Source organism: Rhipicephalus sanguineus, chromosome 3, assembly GCF_013339695.2.
Source record: "Rhipicephalus sanguineus isolate Rsan-2018 chromosome 3, BIME_Rsan_1.4, whole genome shotgun sequence".
Lineage (NCBI taxonomy): Eukaryota > Metazoa > Arthropoda > Arachnida > Ixodida > Ixodidae > Rhipicephalus > Rhipicephalus sanguineus.
The window spans coordinates 48626120-48635760 of NC_051178.1; positions in this window are offsets into that span (position 1 = coordinate 48626120).

A 9641-nucleotide genomic window follows, 5' to 3' on the forward strand; every position below is an offset into this window, starting at 1 on the left:
TTCTGTCTAGAAGAAGGCGGGGGTCGATAAGCAGACGCGCCGGTTCTGCTGCCAAACTTGCGACGCAGCTTAGTTCTGCGGCTCTTCTCCCGCGCTTCTAAAAATCACAGCATATCCACGGAGTGAATGATGATGAGTGGGCGAAGCTGCGGAGGTTCATCGGTAAACCGTGAATCTTCCGTGAATTCTGCCCAGTACATCATCACCGACGTGAGATCGGGCGCGTTTATACTAAAGGTTCGATGAGTTATGACGACTTGCAGCTCACTTTAATTTTACATGTACGCTGTGAATTTTCATTGTTTAGAAAACCATTGCTTTAGAAAACACCTTGCGTCTTTCGTTAAGCAGCTGGCGTCTTTTTCGTTTTGCTTTAGAAACATCTGGCGTTCTTTCGTTTTGTTTTTACAAAACATCTGGCGTCTTTCGTTGGTTTATTTCATCAATCAACGGCGTTTTGAACAAAATTTTTATTGTTTAATCACGCACAGGAGAAATCTCACCAGGCACTACCTTGGAGGTAAACAATGGCTGCTAATGGGAATGAGAGACAGAAGAAGTCGGCTTTTAGCTAACACTTACACTTCTACAGAGACAGAAGAATTCGGCTTTTAGTTAACGCGCACGCTGCGAATTTTTTATTGTTCAACAACGCACAGGAGAAATCTCCCACCGGCACCACCTTGGAGGTCAAAGGGTAAGACTTGTTACTCACTACTACGAGCACGACGAGGGACGAACGGGTGCCGCCTTAAGGAGCTTCGCCCCTAAAATTACACCATTTCCCGCTAAAGGGGACCATGAGGCGATGCGAAGCCGGAGCACTTGCACGATCGCGTTCCGTTAGCGTTCTTTGGGCATGCTACCGACCTCGCGTCGTAGAACGCGAAGAGGAACGCTACGCGCGTCTTGTCTTCCCTCTAGCCTGGCCCTTAATTGTCACAGGTTGAGCGGGGAACGCAGTTGGCAGGAGTGCGAGAGGGGGGGGGGGGGCAGCGTAGGAGAGGAGAGAGAGGGGGAGGGGACGCGCGTGCGCTGGTGCTCATCGCGGCGTTGCGCAGGAGAGAATTTCGGTATGTCTAGCCCGCGTTTCAGAGGAAGCGTGGAAAGGGGGAGGGGAGAGGGGTAGTGGAGAGGGAGGGAGAGGGAAAGTGGAGAGGGGAAGGTGAGAGGGAAAGTGGAGAGGGTATGCGCATGCGCAGTAAGGGTGGTCACGCCGCACACCACCACCACCACCACCGACTTGAACTCCGCCATAAGATACTTCGCATCTAAACACTCTTCACGTCATCTAACTCGTCAACCTTTTTTTCGACAAGTCAAGGATCGCCCACTGGTGCCTACTCGGCTGCGTGAATTTCGCTACTTTTTTACAGCGAAATGGTATATGGATAGGAGGTGGGAAAATGTGGCGGTCCGTGAGTGCGCAGAAACTATAATGAAGAAGCAGGATTAGCACACGCTGCCTCGAAGGGTCTAGGCCTGCGCTTGCACTAATTTCTTCTCAGCTTTTGCAAGCATATCTAGTGATGACACCTACCACATCATTTATGCTAACGTCAACAAACTAAAAGTTTGAAGCACGCATCTCTTGAACGTGGTGATAGACAAATCAAAAGGTACAACAGCACACACTTCGACAGATCCCAGCTCGTGATAAACACCAGCGTCGCGCGTTTCAGCTTCGGTGTTCAAGATCTGTACGGAATGGTTGGGCGACAATTTTAGATGCGAAGTATCTTAAGGTGGAGCTCAATCCGGTGGTGGTGTGCGGCGTGACCACCCTTACTGCGCATGCGCAGACCCTCTCCACACACCTCCTCTCCACTCCCCCTCACCATTCCCCCTGTTATCTACCCTCTCCCATTTCCCCTCTCCCATACCCCTCTCCACTTCCCCTCTCCCCTCCCCCTTTCCACTCTTCGTCTGAAACGCGGGCTAGACATGCCGAAATTCTCTCCTGCGCAACGCCGCGATGAGCTCGAGCGCATGCGCGTCCCCTCCCCTTCTCTCTCCTCTCCTACGCTGCCCCCTCTCGCCCGCCTGTCGACCGCGTTCCCCGCTCGCCCTGTGCCAGGCTAGATGGAAGATACGACGCGCGTAGCGTCGCTCTTCGCGTTCCACGACGCCAGCTCGGTAGCATGCCCAACGAACGCCAACGGAACGCGATCGTGCAAGTGCTCCGGCTTCGCATCTACTCATGGTCCCCTTTAGCGGGAGATGGTGTAATTTTTTTAAAGCGAAGCTTTTATAACAGAGATTTCAGTGGCGGCGTCGTACGTGAAAAACCCGGTGCCGGCGACCGTAGAGAAATGCGGCTCTGAAAGGTGCGCCGGTCACATGCGTAACGGCATGCGCCATTTTGCAGTAATTGATGCCCTCTCAATCGTGAAATTGTCCGCGATAAGCCGTTTCTTACAAGGCGATATGATCTTTTTTCGAGGTGACGTGTCATTTCACGTTGACAAATATCATTGTTGCCATGATATGGACGCGTGACCGTCATTTTGCCTCTAGCAAATGAAGTGTTGCCTTGCTAAGCACATGAATGAAGGTCCGATGGGAAGCACATATATGCGTTGTGCCGACGATTGTAACACAACTGAAAAGCAAAACACTTGCAATGGGCGCCTCACTTAGCCTGGGTCCTCTGCGTGGGAGCCCAGTATTCAACCTCTGAGCCATGCCGGTGCTTGAAACTGCTTTGCTAAAAGGTCCTATACAGGCTTCATGTCGGGAAGGAACCACATTAGCGTATGCAATATAGCGTGGTAGATGAGTAAAATAAGCACCAAGCGTAGCACAACGCGAATTCTGTAACCAGGCGTCACACAATGCGAATTGCGCAACGAGTAGGTTGTTGAATGCTTCCAGCCCATTACAAAGGGCTCTGCAATATTTCTTCATCGTCATCAGGCACAACATCAACAAAGTGCGCATAATGTCTTACATGCGTTTAGCAGGTACCAACGCTCTCCGTAGAATGGCGAAAAATGGCACAGTGCCTGCTGCCCTACTTCTCAAAAATTACAATGATTTATAGCGTAGTGGGTTCCTCGCAAGCGCACTTGTATTGTTTGCCAAGGAAGCACATAAGCGCATGATCCACTTCCTCGGGGTCTCAGTAAAATTACAATGATTTATAGCGTTGTGGGTTCCTCGCAAGTGCACTTGTATTGGTTGCCCATAAGCGCATGATTCATTTCCTCGAGGTCTCAGTAAAGTTCTTCGCCCCCCCCCCGTCTCTCTCCCACGTCAACGTATGACAGCATGACGGGAGAGGGAAATAGCAACCGGGCGTCACCCAATGCAAATTATATAACTGGTTGGCCGTTTAGAGATTCCAACCCAGGGCTGAGGCATAATTCTTCATCGTCATCAGTCGTCGCGTCAACAAAGTGCACATAATGCCTTACAGACGTGTAGTTGGTGCCTCGCTTCTCCGCAGAATGACGAATAATGGCTTATTAGGTGCTTCCCAATTTCACATTTATGGCGTAGTGGGTACCTTTCTAGTGTACTTGTATTGTAGCCCCAGAGCTTAAAACGGGCTCTAGAAACGCCGCTCTTCCAGCTTTCGCTGTGACTGTGCTGCGGTTTCAGCGCAGGCCTGGCGTTTTTTCCTTAAATTTAGGATAAAGGATAAATTTTACCTAGTGGTACATTCGGTAAAAATTATTGGGAAACAATTCGCACTTTGCTTCATGACTTACAACAATTATAATAAACTAAGACAAAGCACCTGGCGCGTAAGAGTATCATGTAGATAACAAAGAGCGCACACTTGGCAGGAATGCGGCTACGCCGGTAGCAAATCACGTGACGCGAGGCGTTCGCTAAACGCCATTGCCTGAGCCGGCAGACCACATGATCTCGCTTTGATGGGTCAAGCGTAAGCGCGCGTATTTCAAATCTAGCGTCGGTTTTACGGCACCACGTGAGCTCGCTAGCCAATCGCATACACTCGCACGCCTACAGCTTCGCTGTCCGATGGTATTCACGGGGTGAAACTGACTGAATAATAAGGGCGGAGCTGTTCTAGTGCTGGGCCTGACGACAGATGAACGTCCGCGTTACCACGCTCTGGTTCCCAGATACACCCACAGGTGGCCTAACTGCCTCGGTCGCGGACGAAGAGGTAGCCGCGGAGTGAAACGCACATCGCACAGACACCCACACAAAATCACAAAACATCACAGAAAATCACAACGGAAACGCAGCAGAACAAGAGCACCACTGTTTCTGCAGATTTCACACCAGGATTGTCCATCTCTTTTACAGCAGAGCCGTTATGGTCGAGGTCTGCCGTGTGTCGTGGATACAAAATTACCATCATCATGAACCGGCACGCGCTCAATGACCGCTCAAACATTGAGTACAGATGGTTAACAAGAGAAGCTGAAACATCGTGGGATTTGCCCAATTTTTGTGGCACATACCCACTATAGAAGTTTTACAGTAGAGCTGTTATGGTCGAGGATTGCCGTGTGTCATAGATAGGAAATTATCATCATCATGAACCGGCACGCGCTCAGTGACCGCCCAAACATTGAGTACAGATGGTTAACAAGAGAAGCTGAAACATAGTGTGATTTGCCCAATTTTTGTGGCACATACCCACTATAGAAGTTTTACAGCAGAGCTGTTATGGTCGAGGATTGCCGTGTGTCATCGATAGGAAATTATCATCATCATAAACCGGTACGCGCTCAATGACCGCCCAAACATTGAGTACAGATGATTAACAAGAGAAGCTGAAACATAGTGGGATTTGCCCAATTTTTGTGGCACATACTCACTATAGAAGTTTTACAGCAGAGCTGTTATGGTCGAGGATTGCCGTGTGTCATCGATAGGAAATTATCATCATCATGAACCGGCACGCGCTCAATGACCGCCCAAACATTGAGTACAGATGGTTAACAAGAGAAGCTGAAACATAGTGGGATTTGCCCAATTTTTGTGGCACATACCCACTATAGAAGTTTTACAGCAGAGCTGTTATGGTCGAGGATTGCCGTGTGTCATCGATAGGAAATTATCATCATCATGAACCGGCACGCGCTCAATGACCGCCCAAACATTGAGTACAGATGGTTAACAAGAGAAGCTGAAACATAGTGGGATTTGCCCAATTTTTGTGGCACATACCCACTATAGAAGTTTTACAGCTGAGCTGTTATGGTCGAGGATTGCCGTGTGTCATCGATAGGAAATTATCATCATCATAAACCGGTACGCGCTCAATGACCGCCCAAACATTGAGTACAGATGGTTAACAAGAGAAGCTGAAACATAGTGGGATTTGCCCAATTTTTGTGGCACATACCCACTATCGAAGTTTTACAGCAGAGCTGTTATGGTCGAGGATTGCCGTGTGTCATCGATAGGAAATTATCATCATCATAAACCGGTACGCGCTCAATGACCGCCCAAACATTGAGTACAGATGGTTAACAAGAGAAGCTGAAACATAGTGGGATTTGCCCAATTTTTGTGGCACATACCCACTATAGAAGTTTTACAGCAGAGCTGTTATGGTCGAGGATTGCCGTGTGTCATCGATAGGAAATTATCATCATCATGAACCGGTACGCGCTCAATGACCGCCCAAACATTGAGTACAGATGGTTAACAAGAGAAGCTGAAACATAGTGAGATTTGCCCAATTTTTGTGGCACATACCCACTATAGAAGTTTTACAGCAGAGCCGTTATGGTCGAGGTCTGCCGTGTGTCGTGGATACAAAATTATCATCATCATGAGCCGGCACGCGCTCAATGACCGCCCAAACATTGAGTACAGATGGTTAACAAGAGAAGCTGAAACATAGTGGGATTTGCCCAATTTTTGTGGCACATACCCACTATAGAAGTTTTACAGCAGAGCTGTTATGGTCGAGGATTGCCGTGTGTCATCGATAGGAAATTATCATCATTATAAACCGGTACGCGCTCAATGACCGCCCAAACATTGAGTACAGATGGTTAACAAGAGAAGCTGAAACATAGTGTGATTTGCCCAATTTTTGTGGCACATACCCACTATAGAAGTTTTACAGCAGAGCTGTTATGGTCGAGGATTGCCGTGTGTCATCGATAGGAAATTATCATCATCATAAACCGGTACGCGCTCAATGACCGCCCAAACATTGAGTACAGATGGTTAACAAGAGAAGCTGAAACATAGTGGGATTTGCCCAATTTTTGTGGCACATACCCACTATAGAAGTTTTACAGCAGAGCTGTTATGGTCGAGGATTGCCGTGTGTCATCGATAGGAAATTATCATCATCATGAACCGGCACGCGCTCAATGACCGCCCAAACATTGAGTACAGATGGTTAACAAGAGAAGCTGAAACATAGTGGGATTTGCCCAATTTTTGTGGCACATACCCACTATAGAAGTTTTACAGCAGAGCTGTTATGGTCGAGGATTGCCGTGTGTCATCGATAGGAAATTATCATCATCATGAACCGGTACGCGCTCAATGACCGCCCAAACATTGAGTACAGATGGTTAACAAGAGAAGCTGAAACATAGTGAGATTTGCCCAATTTTTGTGGCACATACCCACTATAGAAGTTTTACAGCACAGCTGTTATGGTCGAGGATTGCCGTGTGTCATCGATAGGAAATTATCATCATCATAAACCGGTACGCGCTCAATGACCGCCCAAACATTGAGTACAGATGGTTAACAAGAGAAGCTGAAACATAGTGGGATTTGCCCAATTTTGTGGCACATACCCACTATAGAAGTTTTACAGCAGAGCTGTTATGGTCGAGGATTGCCGTGTGTCATCGATAGGAAATTATCATCATCATAAACCGGTACGCGCTCAATGACCGCCCAAACATTGAGTACAGATGGTTAACAAGAGAAGCTGAAACATAGTGGGATTTGCCCAATTTTTGTGGCACATACCCACTATAGAAGTTTTACAGCAGAGCTGCTATGGTCGAGGATTGCCGTGTGTCATCGATAGGAAATTATCATCATCATAAACCGGTACGCGCTCAATGACCGCCCAAACATTGAGTACAGATGGTTAACAAGAGAAGCTGAAACATAGTGGGATTTGCCCAATTTTTGTGGCACATACCCACTATAGAAGTTTTACAGCAGAGCTGTTATGGTCGAGGATTGCCGTGTGTCATCGATAGGAAATTATCATCATCATAAACCGGTACGCGCTCAATGACCGCCCAAACATTGAGTACAGATGGTTAACAAGAGATGCTGAAACATAGTGGGATTTGCCCAATTTTTGTGGCACATACCCACTATAGAAGTTTTACAGCAGAGCTGCTATGGTCGAGGATTGCCGTGTGTCATCGATAGGAAATTATCATCATCATAAACCGGTACGCGCTCAATGACCGCCCAAACATTGAGTGCAGATGGTTAACAAGAGAAGCTGAAACATAGTGGGATTTGCCCAATTTTTGTGGCACATACCCACTATAGAAGTTCTACAGCAGAGCTGTTATGGTCGAGGATTGCCGTGTGTCATCGATAGGAAATTATCATCATCATAAACCGGTACGCGCTCAATGACCGCCCAAACATTGAGTACAGATGGTTAACAAGAGAAGCTGAAACATAGTGGGATTTGCCCAATTTTTGTGGCACATACCCACTATAGAAGTTTTACAGCAGAGCCGCTTTGACCCAGGCTTGCGCGATTTATATATATATATATATATATATATATATATATATATATATATATATATATATATATATATATATATATATATATATATATATATATATATATATATATATATCAGCGTCCCTTCCAAAAGAGTACGCTGCCCGCGTCGCCTGCTGCCGTGAAATTGCCCGCGCCAACACCTCTGCCATTCAGGCCAAGAGGAAAGTTCGTTGCGATGAGACACGCAGAGTTGTGTCCTTCCACCCAGGCGACGAAGTGCTCCTCTGGACACCTGTTCGCACACCGGGGCTCTGTGAAAAATTTGTTCACAGATACCTGGGCCCTTACACCGTGCTTGAACCAACGTCCGCTGTGAACTATCGCGTCGCTCCTGTTAGTTCGGCTTTGGACCGCCGCCGTCGCGGTACCGAGATCACCCATGTGTCTCGCCTGAAGCCCTATATCCGGCGTTCGTACCCTTCCTGAATGGGCGTCTTGCTAACCGCTTTTGTCAAGGGGGGGAAATAGTGTGAGCGCTGACTGTGCCGTTCATCATCTTCACTTGTACATACAAATGATCGTAATCATCATCATCGTGTTGGCTCGCCGGTGTTCGGTTTTTGGTTCGCGCGCCTTTGCTGTGAATATAACAGTCGTTCCGTCGTACCTGACGTCGTCTCACAATATATATATATATATATATATATATATATATATATATATATATATATATATATATATATATATATATATATATATATATATATATATATATATATATATATATATATATACACGTGCGCGCGTGTGTGTGTGCGTAAACAACAGCCCTTTCTGCCGCTACAACAGTGAAACTTGATGTTCCCGGTTCTTGGATGTGGGCGCGAAAAGACAAGGACGAAGGGAAGAAGACACGCCCACATCCAAGAACCATGACAGACCAACAAGCCCGCATCGCTACCCTCGTCAGTTTCATGTTCCCACACGTCTGTTTAAAGTAAGCTTTTGGGCTATTAACGGCTCCACCTTACGCAAAAGCAACATAAATGGCACTATAGTTTCAATTAGTAGCTTAATCTCTTCCTTGCTCTAAAACAGCGTATTTCGCCTATTGCAGGCTATGGCACAAAATCGCCCCTTCGTAATGTACCAGCGTTCATTCGAGCAGGACCCTTCATTTTTCGGAGACCAGAAGTGTATACAAGGCATCATGGTGGAGTTCTACCCGGAAGAAAAATATGCCGTAGGCGTTATTCATTGGCGTCCCTCGGAGGACAAAAAGTAAGTGACTGAAGCGTTCTACAATAAAATGTCGAATAAAATATTAAACCCAGTTCTGTGAAATCTGAATAAACAGCGGAGCCGGCAAGCCAGCGCCTCGCCTGGCGAACGCAGATTGAATTCTGTCTTCATGTTGCTTCATCGTCTTCTTTCTTCTTTCATTCATGTTTCTTTCTACCTTCATCTCTTTCTGCATCTTCTTCTTCCTTTCTTGCTTTATCTCTTTCTATGTTGCCTCCTGTCCTCCTTTCCTTAATGCTAACCCTCACATCACTGCTCCCCGCCCTTACTTCTCTTTCGCAACCCTCGCTATGCTATACTGTACATGCTGCTATGGCTTACCCTCTCCCCTCGTTCTTTTCCTCATCCTTATGCTCGTCCTCCTCACCCTAAAATCAGACCGCCTCATCCTCACTTCCCTTTCTCATCTCCTTGCTAAACTATACTATACAAGGCTTGCCTCTTTTAGCTTTTCCCCTCCTCCTTTGCTTCCTGCTCACCATTACATCCTGCGCTTCACCCTCACTTCTTTTACCCACCCACTCGCTATACTACACTATGCAAGGCTATAATATGCTAGCTCTGCACATACCTGCTTGCTGTGGCGATACGCGCCTAGTTTTTGCATCGGTCTCCGGCCAAACCCACAGCTTAAAAAGCCCCGCTCTTAATATCTGGACTAAGACCAGTATCAGCG